The sequence below is a fragment of the Castor canadensis genome, chromosome 5 (assembly GCF_047511655.1).
Source record: "Castor canadensis chromosome 5, mCasCan1.hap1v2, whole genome shotgun sequence".
Classification (NCBI taxonomy): Eukaryota; Metazoa; Chordata; class Mammalia; order Rodentia; family Castoridae; genus Castor; species Castor canadensis.
In genome coordinates this window covers 49,668,336-49,693,647 of record NC_133390.1, presented here as the reverse complement: position 1 = coordinate 49,693,647, position 25,312 = coordinate 49,668,336, and the positions used below count along the sequence as shown (strand labels likewise).

At 37.1% G+C, this 25,312-nt stretch overlaps 1 long non-coding RNA gene across 1 annotated transcript in view; it reads right to left on the bottom strand.

Annotated features, from left to right (window-relative positions):
• Positions 1-10,050: 10,050 nt before the first annotated feature.
• The window catches only part of LOC141423233 (uncharacterized), a 68,484-nt gene continuing 53,222 nt past the window's right edge, over positions 10,051-25,312 (bottom strand). The window contains exons 2-3 of the long non-coding RNA XR_012447922.1: positions 13,179-13,228; positions 10,051-10,309 (exon numbers count right to left, since the gene is read on the bottom strand). This is a non-coding gene — a long non-coding RNA (uncharacterized lncRNA). The remainder of the gene's footprint in view (positions 10,310-13,178; positions 13,229-25,312) is intronic.

Here is a 25,312-nt window from a genome sequence, read left to right as displayed (position 1 = left end):
GTAGTCACAGCTAAGCAGGAAGCAGAGCTAGAAGAATTGCAGTTCAAGGCCAGCCCTGGGTAAAAGCACTAGACCCTATCTGAAAAGTAAACCTAATCAAAAGGGACTGGGGATGAAGCTCAAGTGGTAGAACACTTGCCTAGCAATAACGAGACCCTGAGGTCAACCCCAGTAACACCAAAAATAATGTGTAGTACATAAATTATGATGGAATAATTTATTATATAATGTTTCAAACAATTACTTAGATTATACTCCATTATATAAAGTAAGAAACCTGGTGAATCAAACTCTGGGGCTGGGGCTCAGCAATCTATGTTCTAACAAGTCCTCAAGTGATTTGGTGCTCATTGAGTAGTAACTACTGCTCTAGGGTAATTATCTCAAAAAAAAATGAATCAAATTTGCAGCACTGCAGGAAATAAGAGCATAAATGGCTTTTTTGTTTAACAGGACATTACTTTTTAATATAGGAATTATCACTTTAAGGATTGCCAGCTATGTTGAGAAGCCTACTTTAAGGAAAGTGATTATTAAGCTAATTGCCTATACAAGGCCACTCTAGAGGTGAGTACACTGTTACTTTGTAACCACCCAAGGACAACTAGTTAGAACTAATGGCTGGATTCACATGTGCAGTAGATGTAATGATTTGGCTATGTGTCACCTTTGTCTATATTGGCATAAAATTCATTGCACTGAGCAGCCTAGGGCTGCGGCTGCTGCTGCTGACTATGGGAGCTAACTGGCTGGTTGAAGGCTACAATGAATAATAAGCCATATAAGCCTCTGTCCTGGCTCCTTTTGAACCCAGGTTTGCATAAATCAAAGGGCTTATCTACTTGAAGCAGGATATTTGACTCATATCTACTAAAATTCATATCTCTGTGAAATCACTCTTTGTTATATTTTATTTAAAAACAGTATTTTAAATGAGCTTGTATCCAGAAATGTCAAGAATTTCTGAAATCCCCTTATTTCCCTACCACCTGCACTGTTACCCCAATGGAGAGTTAAGAACAGAAACCTGCTTACCATACCTCAATTCATGAAGACCAAGCTCAATGTCCTCACCTGAACACATTAGCAATAAGCCTCTGTATTTCTCTAGTGGAAAACCCCAACCCACCTCCGAATAACTGCCAACAGAAAAACATTTAAAATTCACCTGTTTACACAACCCTCTTCCCCTCTGTTTCTACCTGATGGTCAAGAAGAAAGGGGTCAAAAATCTCCTCTAGGCCAAAGAGAAATCATCAGGTAACTCATCTCTCTTTGAACCTTCCTACCCTGTGACCATTTCTTCAGGTGCATCTGAGACTCTTTCACAGCCAGGTGTTCCAGATCAGTTCTCAGGGACTGATTGCTTCATACAGGGAAAAGCATCATCATTTTATGGAAAGTAACTCACTTGACAGTAGTGGGAGTTTGTTGTTTATGAAGCTAAAATACGCCCCATAGAAACACAACTTAGGGCCTTGCACTTGCCAGGCAAACACTCTTCCACTGAACGAAATCCCAAACCCCTGCTTTATTTACTTTTGAGAAAGGATTTTGAGTTTTTGCCAGGCTGTCCTGGACTGCAATCCTCCTTTTATTCTCCCACATAGCTGGGATGACAAACATGAGCCATCACACCCAGCTATTGGTTGAGATGGGATCTCCTAACTTTTTGCATGGTCTGGCTTCAAACTGCCATCCTCTCCCAAATTGTTGGGATTGCAGGTATGAACCACCATGCATGCCCAGCCAAGTTCCTTTTTTAGTTTTAAATTTACTTTCTGCAGCTTCCTTCAGAGAACTTTAAGCTCTGACTTCATCTCTTCATATGCATTCCTTTTTCTCCCTGTTTTGTCTTATTGCCTTTTATATTTCCAAAGTTTGAGCAGGTTGGCACAGGTGTACAGTCAAGATTGAAAAATCAATAAATGGTTATCCATAGTTAGGTTAAGAAGTGTAATGGGTTAGTTTCTTGTAAAAATACCAGAGCAAAATAACTTAAGGGGAGAAAGATATATTTTGGCATACCATTTCAGGGTTTTCAGTTCATCGTGGTGGAGGTGACTGTAGTGCAGAGCAGCTTACATCATGGCAACCAGAAATCGAGAAAGAATGCCTGCATTAGTAGTCTTCTTCCTTCTTCCCCTTTTATTCCATCCAGGGACCAGGCTATTGTGTGGTGCCTCCCTTATTCAGTGCTGGTCCTTCCCTCCACCCTTAGCTTATCCTCTGTAAATGCCCTCAGACTCTCCCAGAAGTGTGCTTTATTAACCTCTTAAGCAATCTTCTTCAATTAAGTTGGCAAACAAGATTAGTCATCACAGGTAGTATAGGAAATCATTTTTTTCTTTTCTTCTACAAAGCCTAATTCAGATGAAAAGGAAACCCAAAATTTATAGTAACTAAGCAAGAACATCATCACAGAGATAGTCCCATGTAAATACCAGTCCTTCTGAAAATAGTAGTAGGAAGTCAGACTAATATGAGGCAAGAAGAGCTGATGTTTCAATGACCTGTGAAACTATCATTTATACACTCAGATAATTCTGGATCCTAAATCTTTCCATTTAGTATTATTTTAATGAACTCCTTGGCCTAACTCTCAGTTATCTATTGCTACATAACAGATCACCCCAAAACTTACTGACTTAAAACACAGCCACTATTTATTGTCTCACCATTATACAATTTGAGCAGGAATGGCTTAGTTCCACATCATTGTTTAGCTGAGTCATCTGGACACTTGGCTGGCACTGTAAGATCAATTGGCCTTCATCATGCCTGGAGTCTCACCTAAGATAATTGGGAAGACCAATTTGACTGGACCTCACTCTATCTCAGGGTCTCCTTTCCTCTGGGCCTCTTCAAAGGCTCCACAACATTATAAATTTGCTTCTTCACATGGAGGCTGGGGTCCAACACAGCAATAGTAGAAAATAAGACCTCTCAAGACCTATGACCAGGGTGTCCTAATGACCCAGTGTTTAAGGTCGCTCCTACCACATTTTATCAGTAGAAGAAAATCACAAAGCCAGGAACATTAAGTTTAAATCTGATGTTAAAGTAATGTAAATATATTAATTTGCTAAGGCTACTATAAAAAAAAAGAAAAAAAAAGCAAACCACAGTCGAGCAGCTTAAGCAATAGAGCTCAGCATCAGAGGCTAGAAATTCAAGTCCATGGTATTGGCAGCACTATCCTCCCTTAGAAGATGCTGGGGAAAGATCTGCTCCTATTTTTGTGTTTGACTTGTCATTTGAGTTAAAGGAAACTTCTTTTATAATATGAACCTGGTACTTTTGTTTATAAATTGTGTTTCCAGCCAAGATGCCCCACTACTGATGAATGGATTAAGAAAATGTGGTACCTATACACAATGGAATTTTATGCAGCCATGAAGAAGAACAAAATGTTATCATTCACTGGTAAATGGATGGAATTGGAGAACATCATTCTGAGTGAGGTTAGTCTGGCCCAAAAGACCAAAAATCATATGTTCTCCCTCATATGTGGACATTAGATCAAGGGCAAACACAACAAGGGGATTGGACTTTGATCACATGATAAAAGCGAGAGCACACAAGGGAGATATGAAGATAGGTAAGACACCTAAAAAATTAACTAGCATTTGTTGCCCTCAATGCAGAGAAACTAAAGCAGATACCTTAAAGCAACTGAGGCCAATAGGAAAAGGGGAACAGGTACTAGAGAAAAGGTTAGATCAAAAAGAATTAACCTAGAAGGTAACACCCACGCACAGGAAATCAATGTGAGTCAATGCCCTGTATAGCTATCCTTATCTCAACCAGCAAAACCCCTTGTTCCTTCCTATTATTGCTTATACTCTCTCTACAACAAAATTAGAGATAAGGGCAAAATAGTTTCTGCTGGGTATCCAGGGGGTGGGGAGAGAAGGAGGGGGTGGAGTAGGTGGTAAGGGAGGGGGTGGGGGCAGGGGGGAGAGATGACCCAAGCCTTGTATGCACATATGAATAATAAAACAATAAAAATTTTAAAATAAATAAATAATTAAAAAAATAAATTGTGTTTCCATGCTCTGCCACTGGAGGGTAGCATCATTGATACTGTTTTTTCTGCAGTTAAATCTGTTTTGCAGTATCTTCAGGCCTCAGCTCTTCATCCATAATGTAGGCAAATCAGAAATATAATTAAAGACACATTTCTTAAGGGGTGGAAAATAGAGATGGTACCATAGCTATGAAGATATGTGGGTCCTGGCCATCCACCCTGAATCTGACCATAATCAACTCATCAGAGACATTTACACAGACGCTGGCAGTTTTTCCTCTGAATTGGGACTCTGTGTATGTGGGGGGGCAGGGGTTGGAGGGGAGGTGGGGAGAGATGTATTGTCTTTTGGAAAGTCAGGTCCTTTCCCAAAAAGGAGACATCCTCATGAAGTAGTAATCTCTGAAGTGGGAAGAGCCCTCACTTGTGGAGTCAAAAGTCTCTGCATGGGCTTTACCACTAATTGACTGCAGGATTTTGGACAAGTCACTAACTCTGGTCTCAGGGGCCTCACCAACAGACAACCTCTTAAGGATGATTTTCTCTAAATAGTATCTTCTTAGGTTTTACTCTCTCCTTTCTGTGCCTATAGTTCACTCTCAAATGCTACAGGTTGAGAAATATTCCTTAAGTGCTATAATAGAGACAAAAGCAATATGGTTCCCTTTAAGAGATTATAATATAGTGAGAAGGAACAATTTAGGTCTGTAAGTAAGAGGACTGAAAAGTTTATGATACAACGATTTCTTAGACTCTGGGCTCTAGGAATTTCCTGACAGAAGAAGGCAGTATAAAGTAGTAGGAGAGCAAGGTTTTAAACTGGGTCTTAAAGAATCTTCAGAATTAAGCCAGAAGTTAGATGGAAGGGAGGATGGTTCATATAACATAGATATGGAAATAAAATGTTCTGGGAAATAGAGAACAATTTAGGTTATGTTGGAGCACAATATGAGAGCATAACTACATATTGAATTATCTTTAATCAAAGTGATTTGATTTTATTTAATTCTCAAAGAGCCAACGTTGTGAGTATAATGTCAATTAATTTAGACTTTATCTCAGAGGCAAAGGAACATGGGTTCTTTTCTGAGTAGATGAGAAGCTTGTTCTATCCTAAGTTGTTAAGGCCCAAGATTTCCTGGGTGAGTTTATTCATGTATGTTTTGGAGGCTGTATATATTTTGGCTTTGGACACAGATCATGAAATGAGGGATTATTTGGGCTATAATGTCTCACTTAAAATCTTTAATCCTCCCTTTAAGACATTTGAAAGTATGCCAAAAAGCCCAAATTCAAGAAAGACAAGAGGCATTTTCTTACTTCTATTTTAACATTTGTTAGTCATAGAAATACTCCCACAGCTCACATACATACTCAACAAGTGTCTGTGGCCCCTGCTTCAAGACATCATGGGTTGAGAACTAATAATGTCCAATCTCAACTATAGTTTGAATTACCTTTCAAAGAAAGTGACTTTAAATTTATTAGGATATTACCTTAATAGATGTGAAAATTGAATAGGCCTACCAGATAGGAAATACATGTAGGAAAAATGCAGAATCACATCAAGTTCAGAAGTCTTTACACTTAAAAGGAAATATATTTGGATTTTTTAAGAACTAAAGAATAATAAAATTCCATCAAGTGACATGACAGCCTGGGTGGGAGCTGCAGATTTTCATGAGTGGGCAGAAAAGGCAGGTAATTAAGTATGACTCCAACTCACGAGGTGCACTCCCTGTGCACAGAACATTAAGACAAGTGTGTGTGGAGGATTTGATATGTGACTGTAGACAGAATTCAGTGTGTCATTTGATTACTGCCAAGAATCTTGTCTCATTTGATATTTCTGGATCTAATATCTCAACACAATTGCCTTCCATAAATAAATCATTTCCATAACAGTAAGCTAATTTAACATAGAAAGATTTAGAATTAAGTTTGGAAATTTTAAAACAGCTAAAACGTAATATTGATATTTCATGTTAAGGAATTATATATGTTTAATATTTTAGATAATTATAATTTTCATTATTCTATTTGGATTAGTTTTATAAGCTCCCATTTATAAATGTGCAGTTGATTAATAAATTTGGGATTGTGATTTTATGAAATCTCATTAAGTTTACGCAGCAGTGGAATATTCAAGAAAACTTAAATTTCACCACATTTACTTAATTTAAAAATATATTTTTTTGTGGTACTGGGGATTGAACTCAGGGCCTCGTGCATACGAGGCAAACAACCACTGAGCTATACCCCAACCACTTAAAATTTTAATAAATTATATTTGTAAGAATAACTTAAGAACTTAGGAAAATTTGTCAGCTAATTGAAGTACTTAAGAAAGACACTAAAATACTTAATTCATAAATATAATTTGAAATTTTAAAAGAAAAATCTATTTATATTTAGAATTATGACATCCAAATTAAATTCTCCTTAAAATTAGATATCAAATTTTCCTAGATTTAAAAATGGAATATTAAAAAAACAGATTAAGCTTGACACTTTTTAAATATTAAAGATAAAATATTAAAGTTGGCTCATGACTACCAACTTGGGAGGTTGATATCAGGGGTATCACTGTTCCAGGCCATCTCAATAGAAAAAAGCTGAGTGTGGTGGCATGTGCCTGTCATCCCAGAAATGGCAGGAAGCATAAACAGGAAGGTCATGGTCCAGGCCGACCTGGGCAGAAAGCAAGACTCTATCTCCAAAAATAAACAGAGCTAAAATGGCTAGAGCTTCTGCCTATCAAGCACAAAGACTTGAGTTTATATTGTTTTGCCACCAAAACAAAAAAAGACATAAAAGTGTGATGTAGTCAGTGGTTGAGCACTTGCCTTGCACAGGCAAAACCACATGTTTGATCTGTAACAACATAAAAGTAAATTAAGTATTGAATAATAATATTTAAATATTGAACTTAAAGTTATAAGAAATGATTAAGATTTTTAAAATTTTTACTGGTTTAGTCCAGAAACACAATCACACTATACTCTATACATCTCTTGAAATCACCTCTACCTGTGAGCTAAAAGCAAAAGTCTCCATTCATTGCCATTTATGTAGGGAAAATTCTTTCTTATCTCATGCCTAATCACTTTTTCCCATCTGGATTTCACATTAGATATAATACAGAATTTTTGAATCAGTCCTTCATGTGTATTAATTTTATTTTAATTCATTTTATCAATTATTTCCTTGTATTAGGGGATAATTTCTGCCTTCTCAGTTTTTATTCTCACTGTCCCCATAGGATCCAGTGATTACTACTTCACTCTATTAATCCATATTCAAGACTCAATCAGTATCTTGACTGATAAGCTCCTATAGTGATGAAGTAATGAGAAGAATACCAATAGGGTCGTGAACTGGTCTCTCATTTCAGTAATGATCTATAATCAGAGGTTTCAGTTTGCCAAACAAAGAAGACTGAAGATAACAGAACTCACTAAGGGGTTAGTATCACATCAACAACCAAGTTTGAAATTGTTTAATAATCTGACTGCATTCTTCACTTTCTTATGTACACAACCAGAGCAGCTTTCCATCTATAGGTTCTATCTACCTTATAAAATGTCCTTTGGTCTTTTCTATACTGACAACAGTACCAGAAACCATGTACTGACTTATTTAAAAAGTTGCTTCTCTTGGTTATGGCAGAGGCATATGAAATACCCGTGAAGAAAATTTGGCAAAACCTCAAGAATTGAGCTCCCAGGTTTTTGGAAGAGTTGAGGGAAAATACAAATATAAAAGGGAGGGATCTCAACCTCTTCTTTGTAAGAGATTCCAATGCAGAGCCAAAGGCTCTGGAAACAAACACTATAATTTCAAATAACAATGGAGAGGGATGGGCAGGGGTGATATTTTCCTAGTGTGTCAGAGGAGCACCTCAGGGAAAGGTACACCCTAAGGAAAGTGTCACTATCCCACGATTTTTTCCATCCTTGCCAGCTTTATTTTTCTGTGTATCATGTATTGCTTCAAATTATATAACATTTTTTACTTTGTTATTATTTCTCCTATAAGAATGTGAGTTTGATGATAATAGTAACTTTGGTTTGGGTGTGCTTCCTTGCACATTGCTTCACACACCCAACAAACATTAGATGAATGATCTCATTTGGTACCCACAGGTTCATAAACATAGCCTGAGCCCTCTTTTCCTCATCCCTTGTTCTGTACTTGAAAACCTTTTTATATTTTTTTATATTTTAATGGTTGCACAAAACTTACTGAAATATAATTATTCATAAATCAAAACCTTTACAAATTCTGCTTATGGATCTAAGACTTCCTAGCACAATATAAAGAAAATGCCAGCTTCTTCTAAATCAGTTCAAGTTCACAGTTTGCTAACATTTTCATGTCATTCCATAAAAATAGTAATCATAAAATACAAATCAATTAATAAAATCCTAAGATTACAATAAGGGTTTTTTAATGCATTGCCAGACAGCCCCAAATTGGTTGACTTAAACCAAATGTTTCTTCTGAGAACTCACTGGGTTGCATCTTACTTATGTTCTGTATGTGCACACTGGAAAGGTGGTGATTACTGCTGACAATAGAGTACTTGTACTTATCAGTTTTCAAAATTCCAGGCTAGCTGATTCATGCTAGTTGTTCCCAGAGTCCCTGCTCAGACCTAGATACTAGTAATGCCAGTTTCAAGTAAATGCTGCTGACTGTTCACTCTTCCCTTTGAACCTGAAATTTGCCAAAGTCATAGAATCTTGCTGGACTTGCAAAGCACCCTGAAATACATGAAGGACTGTGGCATGTGGACATTTCCATATGCCAGAATGCAGTAAGGTTACTGCATTACTCAAGAAAAACCTGTAGGGCTCAGTGGTTCAGTGGTAGAGTGCTTGCCTAGCATGTGCCTGCATGCGATCCCCAGCACGCACACACACACACACACACACACAATCCTTTAGCCACCAACATCTGTTCTTTTCTAATCTGATGTCACAAAATGAATTTGCCCAGTTCTTGGCATGAAGAATCCACCGATCTCCCTTTTCAGTCCTCTGTGAGACATATCACACAGGGCAGCCTCTGGACTTACCAGTGCTCTGGAGTGCCAGAGTGCCTTCAGGATTTAATGCCCATGTTTCAGCTCCAGTTGCCCGCAAGTCTGCCTCTATTCCTCCACATTTGAGTCATCCCTCAGGATTCCTATAGTCCTGCTTCTTGCAGAAACTGGCTTTTCTGACATTGTACTCAATTAGCTGTCTACATGCTTCTATATTGAGATTCATAAAATGTGACAGCCAGAAATGGAACCCTGATTCAATAAAGTTGATTCTTTTACATTAAAAAAGAGGACATGTGGTGACTACAATATACCTGGAGGCCAGTTAATGAGCCTGGATTATAGGCAAGATTTCTTGACTATCTACTGAAAGCTACTTAGCTCGCAGATGGGACAAGGGCTCTGACTTTTTACCCAGGTATTCTATAAAAAGGATTTTCCTTGTTTTAATCCTTCGCCTACTTTAACACAGGGACTAGCACGGTGATCATGCTATGCTGTGATGCCTTTTACAAGTGGCACACCACAACTCTCCTTTCCCAGAGTCTGATAGCTTTGCTACCATGTATCCTGGGAATCATCTCTCTTACCTTCTCAGAAAAGATCACACACCTCAGAAGCACTTCTGTTCTACTTTTCCCATGAGAGAACTCATGTTCCCCATAGAGTGTTGTCTCACAAAAAAGAATTTCTGTATCATGCAGATTCTTCTATGTCATGTAAGGGTGAGTGAAGTTTATTAACAAAAACAAAGATTTGAAGTTTCTGAACAAAAGTTCATGCATTCATTTATTTTCCTTTGCAGCAACAAGATAAACAAGGACAATTACATGTCTAATGAATTACAAGCAGCAGCAAGTCCAGGAACCTTTCCAAATATCTATAAAGCAAATAAATATTTTTGTACTCTGGGTATCAAACTATACATGATGTGGGAAAAGTCACTATGATGTGTATTTAGAGATGAAAAACATTTAAATTCAAATATTTTAATAAAATTTCAAGTACAAACAGTATAGAGCCATCCTCAGCCAGTTTTCTCCAAACAAAAGATGAAGAAACAAAACCATGAGCAGGAATAATACAAAAGAATAAAAAGAAAAGAAAAGATTTATCTAGATACACCAGATAACCATCAAAATCACACCTCATCTGATTCATATTCTCCTTCAGCATTTTTCAGGAGTTCAGCTATTCTGAGGACTGGCCTCCTAAGTCTCCATTTAACCAACCTGAAGAAAAAGAAAATCATCTATGGTTGGATGATATCTAAAATTAAAACTCAAAGCATTAGGCATCTATAATGCAACAAACTCCAGGTTATTTATGTAAATATAAAAGCTACTAAAAAGTGAAATAATTTTTATTTGGTATTGGAGCAATCTGAAATTTGTTATAGATTAAAGAAGGGTATAGTAAAGAGATAAAATGTGTCTTTCTAAGGAACTACATGATTGTTTAATGAAACATCAAAAGATAACTTTGGTCATTTCTAAACCAAGCCAGTCAATCTATGGGATATGGCAGACCCAGATGAAACTGAGATCATTGGAGGTTCTCCATCAAGGCCACACTTACCAGTTTAACGCAAAAAGACATCCTCTCCAATAAAGGAAGTACATGAAGCCATCATCTTCTCTAGGGCTGGCAGCCCAAGTCATGCCCCACGTCAAGTCTGGGCTGGATTTCAGCCCCTGCTGCCCCTTCAGTGAGGTGTTTTTGTGAGGCTGCAGCACACAGTGTTCAACTGCATGCTGACTGTGTCCATGCAGTTAAGAATTAAGAAGTTGGGAACTGCCTGGGGGGTTGATACCCATGGGAGAGGAGAGGAGGTGGGGAAATGGTGAAGGAGGGTAAATATGGTGCAAATACTGCATATACATGTATGTGAATGGAAAAATTATATCTGTTGAAACTATTCCAGGAATGGGGGAAGAAGGGGATTAAGGAGAATGGTGTGTGTGGGGAGGGGGTGAATTCAAGTATGGTATATTTTATATATTGTAAGAACTTTTGTAAATACCACAATGTGCCCCCACCCAGCACAACAATAGAAAAAGTTCATCTGAACCAAAATTTTAAAAAAGGAAACATAAATGTAATGATGCATATGGCATGTAAACATGCCATATTTAAAAAACATTTAGTGTTTATTATATCATTTACTTTTCCAGAAAACTGTATAATTATATAGCAATGTGGAAATTAAGACTAAGAGAAATTAAGTGAATCATCTTTGAACACATAAAAAAAAGAAGTTGGAAAAAATCCCTCTATGATCATTTTCATAGTTTAAGAGAAACTTGGAAGTTTAGGGAAAGTAGCGATTACACTTTTTGACACTGGAAGAGTGGAAGCTTCTTAGTGACCAAAGCTCAGCAGGGTCTCCACTCCTCTGGTGTGAGAATAAGAATATGAATAAGAACTATGCAAAGTATTTCTTGCACACGATTATCATAAAGATATTGCGTTATGACCACATCAATAAAGCATAACTTCCATAAATACACAGGAATATGCAAACAATTTTGATAAACCAAATCACAACAGTTTTCTCCTTTTTTTTAAATTAGAGTATGTTTATTGTACATAGTAAGGGGTTTTACTATGATATTAACATACATACATGTACTTTAAGCATATTCACCTCTCCATTCCTCTCTTTTATCCCCCTCCTTCGTTCCCCTTTCTGTTCCACCTCCCTCATCATTCTCTCCCTTGTCCCCAGTTTCATGATCTTGTTTGGGTTTTTTTCCTCCCCTAACTTCCAAAAATGTGAAAAAAGTGGTATTTGTCTTTGTGGAACTGGCTTATTTCATTTAATAAGATGATTTCCACTTCTATCCATTTTCCAGCAAATGACATGATTTCATTCTTATTAACAACTAAGTAAAGTCCCTTTATGTATATGTACCACATTTTCCTTAGCCATTCATCTATTAATAGACACCTGGGCTGATTGTTTTGCTGTATATAACCTTTATTACAGTGACATGATCTTTCTATTCTTAGTTTCTTCAGGGCTTTTTATCATGAATGAATGTTGGACTTTGTCAAAGGTTTTACTGCATCTACGGAGATGATTATGTTATTCTTGTCCTTATTTCTGCTTATATGCTGTATTATGTTTATCAATTTGCATAGGTTGTACCATACTGGCATTCCTAGAATGAAGCCAACTTGATCATGATGAATGATCAACACATATTTTAATGTGTTGTTGAATTCAGTTTGCAGGTATTTTATTGAGAATTTTTCCTTTTATGTTGTAATTTTCTCTAGTTTTGTTTTCAGGATAATATAGATTTCATACAATGAGTTTGGAAATGTTGCTTTGGTATTTTGTTGAACAGTTTGAAAAGCATTAGTATAAGTTCTTCTTTAAAGGTCTGATAGAATTCAGTAGTAAATCCACTGATTCTGGACTTTTCTTTATTGAGAGGCTTCTAATTATCATCTCAACCTCATTAATTATTATTGATCTGTTGAAGTTATTTGTACCTTCTTGGTTCAATTTTGGTAAGTCATATGTTCTACAAATTTACCCATTTTTTCCAAGCTTTACAATTTACTGGAGAATAAGTTTTCAATGTACTCCTTACCGATCCTCTGGATTTCACTGATATCAATTGTAATGTCATCTTTTTCACTTCTAATCTTATTAATTTGTCTTCCCTTCCTTTCTTTTGATTAGTTTGACTAAGAGTTTGTCAATTTTCTTTATACTTTCAAGAAGAAATACTTTGTTTCCTTTATCCTTTGTATTTTTAAAATTTCTATTTTATTCATTTTAGCACTGATCTTTTTCATTTCTTTCCTTCCACTACTTTTGGGATTAACTTGTTCTTGTTTTCTGTGTGCTCAAGGTGCACCATCAGGTTATTTGGTTGAAATCCCTCTGATTTTTTAGGTAGACATTAGTGGGGCAGAGACTGGCCTTGAACTCATTGTCAGGCTCTGGCCAACCTGAACTCACTGGGTAGACCAGGGTGGCCTTGCACTCGCTGAGGGGCCCTGAGTTCAATCCCTAGCAAATAAATAAATAAATAAATAAATAAATAAATAAATAAATAAATAAATAAAGCAAGTGTGGTTACTCACTATATTCCCTGCATTTGAGGTTCAGTCCATCTGGGTACTTTGGGGAGAGCCTGTTCCAAACACAGATTAAAAAAAAAAAAAAGAATAGAACCAGACAAATCAGATCAATGAAGTTAGACACTGAATGGAGAAGTAATATATATCACCACCATCCTACCCGCTCACTCTTCTCCCTCCCATTGGTTCTTCCCATGTTTTTAGGTCTAGGTTCTGCATATGTAAGAAAACTACCCACATCTTTATTTTCATTTTCTGACTTCCTTCTTCTGATGAAGTTCTAGCCTGTCCTATCAATACGTCATGCCTTTACTTGTGCTTTGGATTCTACTGAAGCTTCATAAGAACTAGGACATCATTTTATTTGCCACCCTAATTCCAGCCAGAGTCTGGACCAATGTGTGGAACATAACAATGCTCAACACATATTTGACAAATTAATGATCTTTGGGGCAATCTGTCAGGAGTTTATATCATTCACCTATTTACAGAGGCTAATTCTTCACTCACTTCCAATTCAGCGTTAACTTCTCTGATAAACAACCATAACTGAGCTGTATGAGTAACATCTCATACTCAAGAACCAAGAAAACTGCTCAAAATCATTTGCTTTGATTATTAGTTGACAATTCATAATTGATGTTGCTTCCAGTGTCCTCAAGCCTTCAAGCCACACTCTTCATGACAGTTGATGCCATCTCTGAACCATTTTTCTAGAATGCTGGGAAGTACAGGAGATTGTGCTCACATGGCAATCATTGTGCTATGTCAAATTCCGGTAGAATGTTCTGACATTCTCACTTGTGGATAAATTACAAACCAATCCATGGTCAAACTCTAGCCAACAGATTTTTAAAACTCCTTAGCCTGAAATTCAGGAGTGAATTAGCCAGCCAATTGACCTCAGAAAAGCATTACTGAATCTTGTGATATTTTTTACACTGTCATTTAAGTTTATAGCAAAGTGGGATAGAAAAGTTGAATTCCTGGTCTTTTTTTTCCAAGAGCAAGATGGCAGCAAAGCTGAAAAGCATATAAAACATTATTTCCAGACAAATTTCCTATATTGAAGTATCTCTGAGATACAGATTTGTTAAGACACCAAGCAAGTGTCTATTGGACTGTCACTATGTTTTGTAGTATGCCATGGGATGTGGGGATATGAAAAAAAGTTTTTTCCCAAGGAGATATAACCTAGGTAGCAGATAGGACTCACACATAAAAACTAATAGTATTGCGACTGATAGACCATAGCTGTTAAAACATTTGATGGAATAAAAACTCACAAAAATAGTATGAGCAATAGTTAGAGGAATTACAAAAGCTTTCAAAGAAGAGATGGGCACTTAATGTGAGTATGCTAGATAAAGGGAACTGTGTGGTTGAAAAATTAGAATGGTGTGTGGTAGGGATAGGGAAAGTTTTGAAAAATAAAATTGGACTAACAATGGGGGGGAGGGATAAAGGAGAATGATGGAGGGGGTGATATATTGTAAGAACGTACGTAAATGTTACAATGTACTTCCAATACAACAATAATATGGTAATAAAAACATAAAAGGAAACTGGAGTTTCTGGTTTCTAGGGAACTGTAAGTGAATAAGAATTTCATTAAGCATCTGAAGGATTTTTGGCCCTGGGGTTTGAACGCAGGGCTTCATACTTGCTGGGCAGGTGCTGTACAACTTGAGCCATACCCCCAGCCCTGTCTTGCTTTAGGATTTTTCAGATAGGGTCTTGTGTTTTTATTCATGGTCAGCTTAGACAACAATCCTACCTATGCCTCCTGCATAGCCAGGATCAGAAGAGGGCACAATCATGCCTGGCTTGTTGGTTGAGATGAAGTCTTGCTGACTTTTTCCCCCAGGCTGACCTTGAACAATGATCTTCCCAATCACCATGTCTCAAATAGAGAGATTTTGGTTTGAAAAAAAAAAAGAAATACTTCCCCACAAAAAATAAAGTAAAAAAAAAGCTAGGATTATAGGTGTATGCCATTACACCTGGCCTTAAACTTTTTTGAAACAGGAAGAGACAGTAGACTTCTTTTGGCACTAGAGTGAAGCTACCATGAGGTAGAGCATTCTTTGAATTCTGACACTGTTGTGGAGACTTCCTAGCCCCTAAGGAGATGAGGCCCAGATGGCAGCCAAAACAACAGAGGAAGAATTTCAAGTTATGGCAGAGCCAGCCTTAATAATGAGCTCATGCACATCATTCCAGAGAGTAAAATAGGATTTATAAAAATAGACCATGAGGAGGAAGAATTTTTCAGCACCCAAAGAAACTTAGACCTCTGGGAGGCAACTACAGATCAACAGGGGCTGACCCAAAGCCTAACAGAGACACCAGGGAGCTAGATAGGGAATAGTTTCTTCACTCAGAGCTGCCTACCAAAGCTGCTTCAGCAGTAAAGCACAAAAAATCACAGCAGAAGGGTTGACCTGAGGCCCATGTGTAGAGAAAGGGTAAAGCTGATTCCAGCAGATTCTGGGACACTATGGGGCTTAGAAGCAGCTACTGCATTCTAGGAATCTGAAGGACCTGTTACGTGTGTGGTATCCAATGTGGTATGATATTTAAATTAACTAAAAGTAATGTGTCACTAGTCACATATCAAGTGCTCAGGAGCTAGTGGCTACCATGTTGAACACTAAACACAGAACACTGTCTGGAAAGATCTCAAATCAATGACCTAATGCTACATCTCAAACTCCTAGAAAAATAAGAACAAGCAAAACCCAAAACAAGCAGAAGGAGAGAAATAATAAAAACAAGGGCCCAAATTCATGAAATATAACCCAAAAAAACAAAGAATTGATGAAACATGAAGCTGGTTCTTTGAAAAATAGACAAGATTGACAGACCTCTGGTAAATCTGACTAAAATAAGGAGAGAAAAAACTCAAATCAGTAAAATCAGAAATGCAAAAGGGGAAGAAAGAGATTGAGGAAGACTATAGAAATTGGAGAGATCTCCCATGCTCATGGATTGGTAGAATCAACATAGTAAAAATGTCTATACTCCCAAAAGTAATCTACATGTTTAATGCAATTCCCTTCAAAATTCCAATGACGTTCATTAAAGAGATTGAAAAATCTACCATTCAATTTATGTGGAAACACAAGAGGCCACGAATAGCCAAAGCAATACTCAGAACAATGCTGGAGGTATCACAATATCCGACTTCAAACTATATTACAAAGCAATAATAAAAACAGCATGGTACTGGCACAAAAACAGACATGAAGACCAGTGGAACAGAATAGAGGACCCACACATGAAGCCACACAACTATAACCAACTTGTCTTTGACAAAGGAGCTAAAAATATACAATGGAGAAAAAGCAGCCTCTTCAACAAAAACTGCTGGGAAAACTGGTTAGCAGTCTGCAAAAAACTGAAACTAGATCCATGTATATCACCCTATACCAAGATTAACTCAAAATGGATCAAGGATCTTAATATCAGACCACAAACTCTAAAGTTCATACAGGAAAGAATAAGAAATACTCTGGAATTAGTAGGTATAGGCAAGAACTTTCTCAATGGAATCCCAGCAGCTCAGCAACTAAGAGATAGCATAGATAAATGGAACTTCATAAAACTAAAAAGCTTCTGCTCAACAAAAGAAATGGTCTCTAAACTGAAGAGAACACCCACAGAGTGGGAAAAAATATTTGCCAGCTACACATCAGAAAAAGGACTGATAACCAGAATATATAGGGAACTTAAAAAACTAAATTCTCCCAAAACTAATGAACCAATAAAGAAGTGAGCAAGTGAACTAAACAGAACTTTCTCAAAAGAAGAAATTCAAATGGCCAAAAACCACATCTCTAACAATAAAGGAAATGCAAATTAAAACCACACTAAGATTCCACCTCACCCCTGTTAGAATAGCCATCATTAGCAACACCACTAACAACAGGTATTGGTGAGGATGCAGGGAAAAAGGAACCCTCGTACACTGCTGGTGGGAATGTAAACTAGTACAACCACTCTGGAAAAAAATTTGGAGGCTACTTAAAAATCTAAACATTGATCTACCATATGATCCAGCAATACCATTCTTGGGGATATACCCAAAAGAATGTGACACAGATTACTCCAGAGGCACTTATACACCCATGTTTATTGCAGCACTATTCACAATAGCCAAGCTATGGAAACATCCAAGATGCCCCACTACTGATGAATGGATTAAGAAAATGTGGTACCTATACACAATGGAATTTTATGCAGCCATGAAGAAGAACGAAATGTTATCATTCACAGGTAAATGGATGGAATTGGAGAACATCATTGTGAGTGAGGTTAGCCTGGCCCCAAAGACCAAAAATCATATGTTTTCCCTCATATGAGACATTAGATCAAGGGCAAACACAACAATGGGATTGGACTTTGATCACATGATAAGACGAAAGCACACAAGGGAGGTAGGATAGGTAAGACACCAAAAAAACTAGATAGCATTAGTTGCCCTCAATGCAGAGAAACTAAAGCAGATACTTTAAAGCAACTGAGGCCAATAGGAGAAGGGGACCAGGAACTAAAGAAAAGGTTAGTTGGAGAAGAGTTAACTTAAAAGGTAACACACATGCACAGGAAATCAATGCAAGTCAACTCCCTGTATAGCTATCTTTATCTCAACTAGCAAAAACCCTTGGTCCTTCCTATTATTGCTTATACTCTCTCTTCAACAAAGTTAGCAAAAAGGGCAAAATAGTTTCTGCCGGATAGCGAGGGGTAAGGGGGGTAAGGGAGGGAGGAGAGGTTAAGAGAGGGGGTGGGGGGAAGGGGGCAGAAATGACATTGTATGCACATATGAATAAAATAAAAATTTAAAAAAAAGAAATGCAAAAGGGAAGATAACAACAAATACCACAGAAATCCAGGGAATCATCAAAGACTACTTTGAGAAACTATAGTCCAATGAATTTGAAAATCTAGAAGAAATGGACAAATTTCTAGATACTTATGACCATCCAATATTGAACCAAGAGGATATTAACCACCTGAATAGATCTATAACACAAAATGAAACTGAAGCAGCAATAAAGAGTATCCCACAAAAGAAAAGTCCAGGATCTGATGGATTCTCTGACCTTTAAAAAAGAACTAATACCAACTCTCCTTAAACTTTTCCATGAAATAGAAAGGGAAGGAACACTGCCTAACTCATTCTATGAAGCCAGTATTACACTCATCCCAAAACCAAAGACACCTCTAAAAAGGAGAACTATAAGCCAATCTCCTTAATGAACATCGATGCAAATATCCTCAATAAAATAATGGTAAACTGAATCCAACAACATATCAGAATGTCATTCACCATGACCAACTTGACTTCATCCCAGGAATGCAGGACTGGTTCAACATATGCAAATCTATAAATGTAATACAGCACATTAATAGAAGCAAAGACAAAAACCACTTGATCATCTCAACAGATGCAGAAAAAGCCTTTGATAAGATCCAACACCACTTTATGATAAAAACTCTAAGAAAACTAGGAACAGAAGGAATGTACCTCAACATTGTAAAGGCTATATATGACAAACCTATAGCCAACATCATACTTAATGGAGAAAAACTGAAACCATTTCCCATTAAATCAGGAAAGAGACAAGGATGCCCACTATCTCTACTTCTATTCAACAGGGTACTGGAATTCCTAGCCAGAGCAATAAGACAAGAAGAAGAAATAAAAAGAATACAAATAGGTAAAGAAACTGTCAAAATATCCCTATTTACAGATGACATGATCCTATATCTTAAAGACCCAAAAAACTCTACCCAAAATCTCCTATAAACAGCTTCAGCAAGGTGGCAGGATACAAAATTGACTTACAAAACTCACTAGCTTTTCTATACACAAACAATGAACAAATTGAGAAAGAATATATGGAAACAATTCCATTTACAATAGCCTCAAAAAGAAACCAAATGCCTAGGACTAAACTTAACAAAGGATGTGAATGACCTCTACAAACTCCTGAAGAAAGAGATCAAGGAAGACTACAGAAGGTGGAAAGATCTCCCGTGTTCATGAATTGGTAGAATCAACATAGAAAAATGGCTATACTACCAAAAGCAATCTACTTGTGTAATGCAATTCCCATCAAAATCCCAATGATATTCATCACAGAGTTTGAAAAATCTACCCTAAAGCTCATTTGGAAACACAAGAGACCACGAATAGCCAAGGCAATACTCAGCAAAAAGAGCAATGCTGGAGGTATCACAATACCTGACTTCAAACTGTATTACAGAGCAATAGGAGTGAAAACAGCATGGTACTGGCACAAAAATAGATATGAAGACCAGTGGAACATAATAGAGAACCTGGATATGAATCCACACAGTTTTGCCAGCCTTATTTTTGACAAAGGCACCAAAAACATATGATGGAGAAAAGATAGCCTCTTTAACAAATGTTGCTGGGAAAAGTGGTTAGCTGCCTGCAGAAACTGTTTATCACCCTGTACTAGTATCAACTCAAAGTGGATCAAAGACCTTAATATCAGACCTGAAACTCTGAAGTTAGTACAGGAAAGAGCAGGGAATACTCTGAAAGCAATAGATATAGGCAAGGACTTCCTCAATAGAACCCCAGCAACTCAGAAAGGATGGACAAATGGACTACATAAAATTAAAAAGCTTCTGCACAACAAAAAAGTGGTCTCTAAACTGAAGAGACCACCCACAGAGTGGGAGAAAATATTTGCTAGCTATACATCCAACAAATGACTGATAACCAGATTATACAGGGAGCTCAAAAAACTAAACTCCCCCCAAATCAATGAACCAATAAAGAAATGGGCAACTGAACTAAATAGAACTTTTTCAAAAGAAGAAATTCAAATGGCCAAAAAGCACATGAAAAAATGCTCACCATCCCTGGCCATAAAGGAAATTCAAATCAGAACCACACTAAATAAATACAAATCACCCCTGTTAGAATAGCTACCATCAAAAACACCACTAACAACAAATGTTTGCGAGCATGTGGGGAAAATGGAACCCTTGTACACTGCTGGTGGGTAGGCAAGCTAGTACAACCACTCTGGAAAACAACATGGAAGCTCCTTTAAAAATTAAACAAAGATCTGCCACGTGATCCAGCAATCCCACTCCTAGGGACATACCCAAAGGAATGTGACTCAGGTTACTCCAGAGGCACCTGCACACCCATGTTTATTGCAGCACTATTCACAATAGCCAAGTTATGGAAACAGCCAAGATGCCCCATTACTGATGAATGGATTAAGAAAATGTGGTATTTATACACAATGGAATTTTACTCAGCCATGAAGAAGAATGAAATCATTCTCAAGTAAATGGATGAAACTGTAGAACACCATCTTAAGCAAAGTTAGCCAGGCTCAGAAACCCAAAAATCATATGTTCTCCCTCATATGCAGGCTTTAGATCTAAAACAAATGCAGTAATACTATTAGACTTGGGTCACACACTACAGGGAGAATGACTTGGGTCACACACTATGGGGAGGAATAGGGAAAGGTAGGAAACCCAAAACTTGAAAGTGTTTGATGTGCCCACTGCAGAGGAGCTAATACAGTAACCTTAAAATGGCAGAGGTCAATATGGGAAGGTGACCAGGAAGTAGTGAAGAGGTCTGGTAGAGATGAATCAATTTGGGTTGTAATACTCTTGTATATGGAAGCAATGCTTGGACTCTCTCTGTATAGCTATCCTTATCTCAACTAGCAAAAACACTGTCTTTCTTATTATTGCTTATGTCTACTCTTCAACAAAATTGGAGAAAAGGGCAGAAGAGGTTCTGCCTGGAACTGATGGGGGAGAGGGAGGGAGCAGGGGGGAGAAATGGCCCAAACAATGTATGCACATGTGAATAAAAAAAACAGGACACTGTCTGAAGGATTAGGTGCTTCAGCATTCATACATAGAAATCAGGATAAGCCAAGCCCATTGCAGTTTGAAAGTAACTACCTTAGATAGAGGAACTGTGATCACTCCTGCTCATCTTTCAATCTTTACCTTAACTTTAATTGTAGGAAGCCTTCCCTGAACTCCCATAATGCCTTGTTCTTCTAGTATTTCCATTTATTGCAGTGTAATTTAATTGTGTATATCTCTAATTTAGTCCTAACTACCATAGGACTAAAACTTCCCCATGTGCAGGTTTTCACCTCATTCTTTTTTGTTGTTGTTTTTGTTTTTTGTTTTTTGGGTTTTTTTTTTTTTTTTTTTGAGGAATGTTCTCCTTATGTAACCCAGGCCTGCCTGAACTCAATATGTAGCCCACACTGGTCTCAAACTTGTGATCCTTTTATTTCCTCACCCCCAAATGCTGGGATTACAGATGAAATCCATTATGTTCATTTTTTGTACCGAGAAAGAACAAAAACAAGATGGTAACATTTGTTGAGCTCTTATTATGTCTTAAGCAGCTTTTTAAAATTTTTATTTTAGTTCTGTGTTGAACTTTCATTAGCCTTTATGGTAAATGCCTTCTGTGCATGATTAAAATTGTCAAGAGCAGTCATTTGACAAGCCCTACCCTAATGCCTGGCAGCCTTGAGTGGGGAACTGTCAGCCAAACCATCTTTAAGCATGATCTCATTTAGATCCCCAGTTTCCACAGAACAAAACAGAGACTTACTGCAGTAAGAAACTGACCTGGAACCATACAGTCAAAGACAGCAGAGCTAGGAATTTGTTACATTTGTCATCAATCTGTTTACATTTCTCCTCACCTACTAATGAAAAGTTTTATAAGGATTCTTTTTTTTAATGTATCTCTCAACTTTTAGAAATATTAGAGTCAAAGAATTTAAATAAACAGCTGAATGAAATAAGGAAAACAATGCAGGATATGAAGGAGGAATTTAATAAAGACAGAGAAATCCTGTAAAAAATTAAATTGAAATCCTGAAAACAAAAAGTTTAATAGCCCAAAGAAAAACTCAATTGGCAGCCTTGCTCATGGAATGGAACAAGTTGAAAATAGAATGTCAGGGACTGAAGATAAAGTAGAAGAATTACATCAATCAGACAATGAAAACATGTAAGGATATACAAATGGAACATGAAAAATATCTACAACAGTATCTAAAGACCAAACCTATAAGTCATAAATATAGAAGGATAAGAAATACAAGTTAACAGCATAGACAACATATTTAACAAAATAATAGCAGAAACTTCCCCAATCTTGAGAAAGAGAGGGTCATCCAGGTATAGGAGACTTTTGAAACATCAAACAAGCAAGAACAGAAAATCAACACTCTGGACAGTTAAAACACTAAATATACAGAACAAAGAACAAACATTGAAAGCTTCAAGAAAGAAGCAACAAGTCACATATAAAGCCAAAACTATCAGAATGACAGCAGATTTTTCAATAGAAACGCTAAAAGCAATGATGGCATAGGAAGATATATTTCAAGACCTGAAAGAAAATAACTGCCAACCTAGATTAATATATCCAGTAATATATTCAATATTAACATTGAATGTTAATGGTCTCAATTCTCCAATTAGAAGACATAGAATGGCAGGTTGAATTAAAAAGCAAGGCCTGTTGTGGCTCAAGTGGTAAAGTGCATGCTTTGCAAGTGAAAGACCTGAGCTCAAATGCCAGTCAAAAAAACAGCAAGACCTGACTATTTGTTGCCTACAAGAAATGTATCTCACTGGCAAACAATGGCTTAGGGTAAAAGAATAGAAAAAGATTTCACAAACAAATGGGCCCCAAAAGTGGGCAGGAGTAACAATATTCATATCAGATAAAACAGACTTCAAATCAAAACTAGTCAGGAGAGACAATGATGATCACTTCATATTAATAAAGTTCTTCATCAAGAGGAACTAAAAGTTATTAACATATATGAACCAAACATTGGTACACCCAATTTCATTAAACAAACACTACTGGACTTACAAGCACAGATAGACCCAACACAATAATAGTGGGAGATTTCAATATCCCACTATCCCCACTAGATTCACCATGCAGACAAAAACTCAACAAAGAAACTTCAGAGATAAGTCAACAATATAGATAAATGACTGTAGATGACTTAACATACATCTACAGAATATTCCATTCAGAAGCTGCATGATACACATTCTTCTCAGCAGCCCATAGAACTTTCTCCATAAAGATAGTATTTCAGGACATAAAATAAGTCTTAACAAATGTAAGGAAATCAAAATAACCCTCTGTATTATATCAGATCATAATAGAATAAAGCTAGACATCACTAATAAAAATGGCCATAGAACAATACATCATTGAATGGCCAGGGGGTCATCAAAGAAATAAGAGGGAAATCAAAAAAATTTCTTGAAACCGGGCACCAGTGGCTCATGTCAGTAACCTCTACTTAGAAGGCTGTGATTGGATCATGGTTCAAGGCCAGCTCAGGCAAATAGTTCACAAGACCCCATGTCCAAAATAACCAAAACAAAATGGACTAGAGATGTGACTCAAGTGGTAGAGACCCTGCTATGCCAGCATGAAGCCCTGAGTTCAAAGCACAGTCCCACCAAAAATATTCCTAGAATCTAATGAAAATGAAAGTACAACATACCAGAACCTGAATTATGAGTACCTACACCAAAAAAATAGAGATATCTCAAGCAAATAGCCTAATGTTGCACCTCTATCTCATATGAAAACAAGAACAAATAAGCAGGTGGAAATAAATAATAAAAATTATGGCAGAAATTAATGGATGGAGACTAAAAAATATAAAGAACCAAAAAAAAGAAACAATAAAACAAAAAGTTGTTACTTTGAAAAATAAATGGATTTATAACCTGTTTGCTAATTAATAAAAGGAGAGATGGAAAAGGGGTTATCACAACAAACACCTATGAAATCCAGAGAATCATTAAGGAATGGTTTGAAAACCTATATTCTAAGAAACTGGAAAATCTACATGAAATGGATAAATTTCTCACTCATGTGAAGAGTATGAGCACTGACATCAGTGTGAATGGGCTCTAGCCATAACTCTGTCTCCATACCAGCAAACTACAGACCTCTCTAGACTTTTTCAACCAGAGAGTGAAGAGAATAAGTCTGTGATGACTAATATTTGGCATCAACTTGACTGGATTAAGGGGTATCTGGATAGCTGGCAAAGCATTATTTCTGGGTATTACGTGCCTGTGTTTCTGGAGTGGACTGGGGACAATCTGCCCTCACCTTGTGGTTGGGACTCATCAAATTAGGGGAGAGTCCAGATAGACTAAAGAAAGACAGAGGAGAGACAAATTCCTGTCTTTATCTTCTAGAATTGAGACGTCCTTCTTCTCCTGCCCTAGGATATCACAACCTGCCAGTTTCTCTAGCCTTTAGACTCAGGGACTTGCACAAATCCTCCTGCCACAGGTTCATTCTCATGCCTTTGGCCTTGATTGAGAGTTGTACAATCAGATTCCTTGCTTCTAAGGCCTTTGGACTTGGCCTGAGCCACCCTACTGACTTCCCTGGTTCTACAGCTTGCAGAATTCTCTCATGGGAGTTCTAACCTCTATAGTCATGTGAACCAATTCCTTTGGTAAATCCCTTCCCATATAGTTCTCTACATATCCTTTTTGGCTCTGTCTCTCTGGAGAACCCTACCTAACACAAGGTCCCATTTCAGAGTAGTAAGGATTATTTTAGCAATACATTAAATAATCCAGGGTAATATTTGGCATTTTAGTTTCCAGTTCTCACTAAATAATGGCCATTAGCTATACTTACATAATTACTTCTAACCAGGAAGTAAATTTTGAGTCACACCAATGAATTTTATTTAAGATGATTTGGGAGGTTGATGTGGAAAAATGGTGGGTGAAATGTGGGTGGCTCTTCTAAAACCTTTATTAACATTTTCAGAAATTATTCTATTAAAATACCTTTCATTTTTTTTCCTTCCCCTAGAAGGGCAAGAAAGCAGATTACACTCTTGAGTAGGCTGCCAAAAAACAGCTAAAGTATGATGCACATTGCCTTGAGAACCAGTCATTTCAACCACTCACTTCAGTCACTCAGCTTCTGCAGACACCTTGAGCCATTCTGACTAAGGCTCAAACCAATCAGTAGCATCTGTCATTGTGAGATAAATTCAGATCCCCTTTTTGGGATAAAGGAA